Here is a 7,500-nt window from a genome sequence, read left to right as displayed (position 1 = left end):
TCTCTTCTATACATTCAACAAACTACTGGAAATTCCTCACAGAGTTCATGCGGGTGTAGCCTCTCTCTCTCTCTCTCTCTCTCTCTCTCTCTCTCTCTCTCTCTCTCTCTCTCTCTCTCTCTCTCTCTCTCGCCCTCCCTCCCTCTCTCTCTCTCTCTGACTGAGAGCAGCCTGTGATGGTGGAGAGGCAGAGTAGCTGTGTGGAGCTCATTCACTGACACATGTGTAATAAACTCCCCAAACAGCCCTTTGAAGATGTGATGAACGGCTAACATGTCCCACCTTTCCAAAAATGTCCTCACTCTGTTGGTTAAATACTTAGTCCTCACTATGTAGCAAGTCAAGTCCATTTTATTTGTATAGCGCCAAATCACAACCAAAGTTATCTCATGACTCTTTACAAGTAGAGCAGGTCTAGAACCACTCCTTCAATGAACCTCCACCCAAGAAGTCTCCATCAGCAGCACATCCTGCAACAGTGGTGACGAAAACCTTCCTTTACCAGGCAGGACGGTGGAGCAGATCCAGGATCAGTGGGGACGGAGGGAGAGCAGGAGAGCAGCACAGAGACAAAGACAGAGAATGGAGGAAGACAGAGAGACAGAAGGAAAGAGAGGGACAGAGATAAAGAGAGAGAAAGGAGGAGAGACTGATGGACAGACGGGGACGTGAGCAGGTGGAGCTACAGGTGGCAGCTGGAGCCTCTTCAGGTCTGGAGCCTCCTCCAGCAGCACCAGGATCTGGGATGAGGGGAGAAGAAGAGGAGTTAGGAACACATATGAGGACAGGAGGAGGAGAGAGAAGCCCAGTGCATCATGGGAGATTCCAGCAGTCTGAGCCTATAGCAGCAGATCTAAGGGCCAGCCTAAGCAGTCCTGACTATAAGCCTGATCAACAAGGAGGTCTTAAGTCTGCTCTTAAACCTAGAGAGGGGGTCTGGGTCCTGGACTGAAACTGGGAGCGATTACAAGAACACACACACACACACACACACACACACACACACACACACACACACACACACACACACACACACACACACACACACACAGAGGTATAAGATCGTCCTTATGTTGGTGAGCAGGGAGCCAAGAAGGGGAAAGGGCAGAGCCAACAATATTCATATATGCATCAGAGTGGGCAGTAATATGCTGAGTCAGCAAGTGCAGTGACTGTGTGTTACAACTGCATTAATCATTACTATCTACACTCACTGTCACATGTTGTTCTCTCTTTTACATGGTAACAATGCTGGAGCCAACAGAGGGCAGCTTGTCTCCTACACCACACGTGCTCAGCTTACAGTCATCGGCCTCTGTATCGATTACTCCAGCCTGAGACCAGCTCACCTCTACAGCTCCACCTCAGGCCTCTCCTGCAGCTCACCTCAACAAACTGATACGGTTTGATCCGGGTGATCTGAGAGGAAGATGCATGTTGGGTCATTGCCATGCAGGAGCTGAAATGCACCGACAGGCCATAGACATTTGCCAGCAGGAAAAACACTTGTTCTGGCTGCAGTGTGGAGAACGTGTGCCGATTAATAATTCAGCAGCTCGTATCGATCTGTCCCTCAGCATCTCTGCAGTCAGGGCTCATCCCTGCTGTGCTGCCTTTCATCTGGACACACACACACTGGATACACACACTGGACACACACACACACTGGACACACACACACACAGGTATTATAATATCCACTTAAAAATCCCCCTCTTGTACAGGAATGTTAGCAGGGAGACAAGAAGAGTGAAACAACAGCAGTATGATCACATGATCTACAGAGAAGGGAGTTGCTAGTTGCTCTCTCTGTCTCTCTATATATATAATATATATATATAAATATATTATACATATATATATATATATGTATAATATATATAAATATATTATACATATATATATATGTATAATATATATAAATATATTATACATATATATATGTATATATATATGTGTATATATATATATATATATATATATATATATATATATATTATATACACACACACACACACACACACACACACACACGCACGCACTCCAGCTTCCTCCACAGTCCAAAGACATCAAGAGGGACCAGGTTAATCCAGACTCTAAATTGACCGTAGGCGTGGCTGGGAGAGCCAATGGTTGTCTGTCTCTATGTGTTGGCCCTGCCATGGACTGGTGACCTGTCCAGGGGGAAGGCTGCTGGGACAGGCTCCACCCCCACCACCCTCAACAGGAGAAGAGGGGGAAGATGGAAGGATGGGTGGGTGGATGGATGGATGGATGGATGGAGGGATGGATGATGGATAGATGATGGGTGGGTGGGTGGATGGTTGGATGATGGATGGATGGATGATGGATGGGTGGGTGGGTGGGTGGGTGGATGGTTGGATGATGGAAAGATGGTTGGATGGTGGGTGGGTGGGTGGGTGGATGGTTGGATGATGGATGGTTGGATGATGGATGGGTGGGTGGGTGGATGGTTGGATGATGGATGGATGGTTGGATGATGGATAGATGGATGGGTGGATGATGGATAGATCGTTGGATGATGGATGGATGGATGATGGATGGGTGGGTGGATGGTTGGATGATGGATGGATGGTTGGATGATGGATAGATGGATGGGTGGATGATAGATGGATGGTTGGATGGTGGGTGGATGGTTGGATGGATGATGGATGGGTGGGTGGATGGTTGGATGATGGATAGATGTTTGGATGATGGATAGATGGTTGGATGATGGATGGATGGATGGATGGGTGGGTGGGTGGATGGTTGGATGATGGATGGATGGTTGGATGATGGATTGATGGATGATGGATGGATTGATGGATGGGTGGGTGGATGATGGATGGATTGATGGATGGGTGGGTGGATGATGGATGGATTGATGGATGGATGGATGGATGGATGATGGATGGATGGATGGATGGATGATGGATGGGGGGGTGGATGATGGATGGATTGATGGATGATGGATGGACTGATGGATGGGTGGATGGATGATGGATGGATTGATGGATGATGGATGGGTGGGTGGATGATGGATGGATGGATGGATGATGGATGGATTGATGGATGGATTGATGGATGATGGATGGACTGATGGATGGGTGGATGGATGATGGATGGATGATGGATGGGGGGTGGATGATGGATGGATTGATGGATGATGGATGGACTGATGGATGGGTGGATGGATGATGGATGGATTGATGGATGATGGATGGGTGGGTGGATGATGGATGGATGGATGGATGATGGATGGATTGATGGATGATGGATGGATTGATGGATGATGGATGGACTGATGGATGGGTGGATGGATGATGGATGGATTGATGGATGATGGATGGATTGATGGATGGATGGGTGGATGGTTGGATGATGGATAGATGGTTGGATGGTGGGTGGATGGTTGGATGATAGATGGATGGACGATGGATGGGTGGGTGGATGGTTGGATGATGGATAGATGGTTGGATGATGGATGGATGGATGATGGATGGGTGGGTGGATGGTTGGATGATGGATGGATGGTTGATGATGGATAGATGGATGGGTGGATGATGGATGGATGGTTGGATGGTGGGTGGATGGTTGGATGGATGATGGATGGGTGGGTGGATGGCTGGATGATGGATAGATGTTTGGATGATGGATAGATGGTTGGATGATGGATGGATGGTTGGATGATGGATAGATGGATGATGGATGGGTGGGTGGGTGGGTGGGTGGGTGGATGGTTGGATGATGGATGGGTGGGTGGATGGGTGGGTGGATGATGGATGGATTGATGGATGATGGATGGATTGATGGATGGGTGGGTGGATGATGGATGGATTGATGGATGATGGATGGATTGATGGATGGATGGATGGATTGATGGATGGATTGATGGATGTATGGATGGATGATGGATGGGTGGGTGGATGATGGATGGATTGATGGATGATGGATGAATTGATGGATGATGGATGGATGGATTGATGGATGATGGATGGGTGGGTGGATGGGTGGGTGGATGATGGATGGATTGATGGATGATGGATGGATTGATGGATGGGTGGGTGGATGATGGATGGATTGATGGATGATGGATGGATTGATGGATGGATGGATGGATTGATGGATGGATTGATGGATGTATGGATGGATGATGGATGGGTGGGTGGATGATGGATGGATTGATGGATGATGGATGAATTGATGGATGATGGATGGATGGATTGATGGATTGATGGATGGGTGGGTGGATGATGGATGGATTGATGGATGATGGATGGATTGATGGATGGATGGATGGATTGATGGATGGATTGATGGATGATGGATGGATTGATGGATGGATGGATGGATTGATGGATGGATTGATGGATGTATGGATGGATGATGGATGGGTGGGTGGATGATGGATGGATTGATGGATGATGGATGAATTGATGGATGATGGATGGATGGATTGATGGATGATGGATGGATTGATGGATGGGTGGATGGATGATGGATGGGTGGGTGGATGATGGATGGATTGATGGATTGATGGATGGATTGATGGATTGATGGATGGATTGATGGATGATGGATGGATGGATGGATGATGGATGGATTGATGGATGGGTGGATGATGGATGGATTGATGGATGGATTGATGGATGATGGATGGATTGATGGATGATGGATGGATGGATGGATGATGGATGGATGGATGGATGATGGATGGATTGATGGATTGATGGATGGATTGATGGATGATGGATGGATTGATGGATGATGGATGGATGGATGGATGATGGATGGATTGATGGATGGGTGGATGTGAGCACAAACATCTGTACTTTCGACTCATACATTCTAAAAAATGGGCTCGTCATCTACCTTTTGATGCATGACACACATAAACAGTGTAAACAATGAAAAAAGAGAAAACGATGAGAGTTTGTAGAAATGACACTGTGTAGACATGTATACGCTGAATTCAAGTTATTGCACCACCTAGAGGTTACAGGAAGCAAACTTGATGTAACAAACTGTGTTTGATTGACACGGAAGTTGCAGTGTCGTGACATCTAGATTGGTGAAATCTGAGGCTGAGTATGGTCGCACAGCGCCGACTCAGACCTGGCGGTGCTGCGGAGCGGCTCACTAGAACAACTTGCTCCCTCACACATTCGTCTGCAGACACTGAAAAACCATGTGACCTTGAGCACAGCAGCTGTCTGACTTGGGACAGTTGATATATATTAAGGTCTTTGTAAATGTATACAATTCTCTAGTAAATAAACAACTATGGCTTCGAATGAAATTGTTGCTGTTGTTTTAGTTTTCGAGTCAAATTTGCCTGTGTGTGTGTGTGTGTGTGTGTGTGTGTGTGTGCGTGCAAGCGCTGGCATGTGTGAGGGAGTTGTAAGTGATGTAAGGAGGAGCTGAGGAGGGGACAGCAGGGGCATTCAGAGGAGAGAGAGGTGGCTCGTCTGGAGGGTGAGGCCGGCCGGCCGCCAGCCGAGCCGGATGGTGAACAGCTGTCTGACATTTAAAGGATCGCTATCTGAGATGGTGCTGCATTCGTGCTACTTCAACGGAACACTGCTGTACTTGAGTTTCACTGGCAGGCATTAAAGTTCTATAGTCACCATCGGCAAGGCCCTGGTGGAGACTGCTGAGAGCAGCGGGTCGTGGTTGAAGAGGCCTGCTGGTGAACCAACATGGAGGCCTCACTCTGGTAGATCACCTGCAGCTGGTATTTCAACATCTGTTATCCACGCAACCCAGACAACCTCACGGGGGTTAACCCTGACCCTGATACTGATATTGACAAGACATGACCCCTCCCTCCACCGCAGGTTCCCTGATACTCCTTCCGACCCACCCACGCCCCTGTGTGGTCTACCCCTGACCCCAAGTCATCCCTCCATTCATGTGTCCTGTCCAGAACCTTCACCACTTTGCTGTGGTCCTTAGTGAGCCAGAATTCAGCTGCACTGATGCACCATGACAAATCATTTTTCTGGTGAAAACATGAATACGTGACAGCGGTCAGTGAAGAAGGAGGAAGCTTTCTGAACTTTTAAGAACCCTCCAAGAGATGGGAGGGGACCAGGGTTTGGTGTAGCCACCAGGAAGGATCTGGCTTGATGTGAGGTTCCCATAAAACAATACAACTTTAAAACAGCTGGACTTTGTGTCCCAGTGGTGTGGCTGCAAGTCAACATCCACCATTTTGCTTCTGCTACAGAAGCGGAGAGCAAAGAGTTAATGACCACTTATACACAACTGAAGAGTGAAAATCACCAGCTGGTCGCTGAACCTGGATGAAGCTGGTTTCAGTGTAAACTAAATACTATCTTCTGTAGAGGACATGTGGTTAAACTTGTTTTTCTTCAGTCTTCTCTAATGTCGTCTCTGAACTATGAATGACGAATCTCCCATCATCATGGAAAATATCCTTGAATAGGATCAGAAATGATCCTGACGGATGAAGAGTCTTCGTCAATAAATGACATTTATCTCACCAATCAAACATGGTTCCTGTATCCAATACATTTATATTTTGTGTAGTCAAAAAAGTCAGCAGCTTAGACATGGAGATATCAAAACAACTTGTGTTAACGTTTGAAGGCCCTCAGACATCCGAGTCTTGGAGCTGGCAATGGCTTCTCTCTGTGTTCGTCACTGCTATGATTCATGGGTAATCGTGGGTCCGGTTGGTGGAGCTTCAGGTCTATTTTAGTTGGACTCAGTCCCACCCAGCAGCTGCTGCTTGAGTCACAGCTGTTTGAAAAGTCCCTTCCCAGAACAGACCGTCCACATGCCTTCCTCTGAATAATCACAGTATCATTAACCTCCAAATCATATCTACCGATCCTGACTAAAAATACATTTGCACAAAATTCAAACTATTTGCGGGTTTAAGCTGGCCTGTTGATAGACTCAGACATGAATTATTACTTTTCTTTATGGCAAAATAAAGGTTTCAGCATCTTGCTCCAAGGATTCAATCTGGTATACGTAACAAGATTAAAAAAATCCAGATCAGACATAAAAAAAATCTGATGTTCGACCTTCTCTTTAGTTTCACTCTTTTCTGAAGGTGGTGTTGGCGGGAAGAAGGACCTCAGTATAACTAAAATCATCATCTCTAAGAAACACGTCATCTTAAACCTGTCAATCGTCATGTTTTCCTGGTTCACGGCAACGCTGCGTGTGGGTTTTAACGTCGGAAACAGGATTGTCCGAGGGGTTCATGAATGCAGCACAAGCCATCCGCTCAGTGAAGGCATCGAGCTGCAGCAGGCCGCTCCTGCCTTCATCCTCATCCGCAGCTCAGCAGCAGCAGCAGCATCCCCGCCCCTCCCTCCCTCCCTCCCTCCACTCCATCCCGACCACCGAAGGACGGTAAGACGCGTCTCTGTTAATTCTCCGTTCACACATTGAGATCCGTGTGTTTACTGTGGTATTGAGATAAAAGATCGGGGGATGAGGGAGGATGACGGGCGGCGGGCTTGA

General features: G+C 47.2%; 1 protein-coding gene across 2 annotated transcripts in view; it reads left to right on the top strand.

Moving 5' to 3' along the window:
• Nucleotides 1-7,500, top strand: part of map1aa (microtubule-associated protein 1Aa) — a 45,810-nt gene that overhangs the window by 5,464 nt on the left and 32,846 nt on the right. The window contains exon 1 of one of the 2 annotated variants that reach the window (XM_086224171.1): nt 7,310-7,389. The exons of the other annotated variant lie outside the window; for it this stretch is intronic. The gene's annotated coding sequence lies outside the window, so the exon portion shown is untranslated. Of the gene's footprint in view, nt 1-7,309; nt 7,390-7,500 lie in introns of those variants that run through there. 2 annotated transcript variants of the gene reach the window in all.

Source organism: Aulostomus chinensis, chromosome 2 (genome assembly GCF_037954235.1).
Source record: "Aulostomus chinensis isolate RoL2024-O1b breed Wild chromosome 2, RoL_Achi_v1.0, whole genome shotgun sequence".
Taxonomy (NCBI): Eukaryota; Metazoa; Chordata; class Actinopteri; order Syngnathiformes; family Aulostomidae; genus Aulostomus; species Aulostomus chinensis.
Note: the sequence above shows the minus strand (reverse complement) of the source record. Positions and strands in the feature narration are given on the sequence as shown.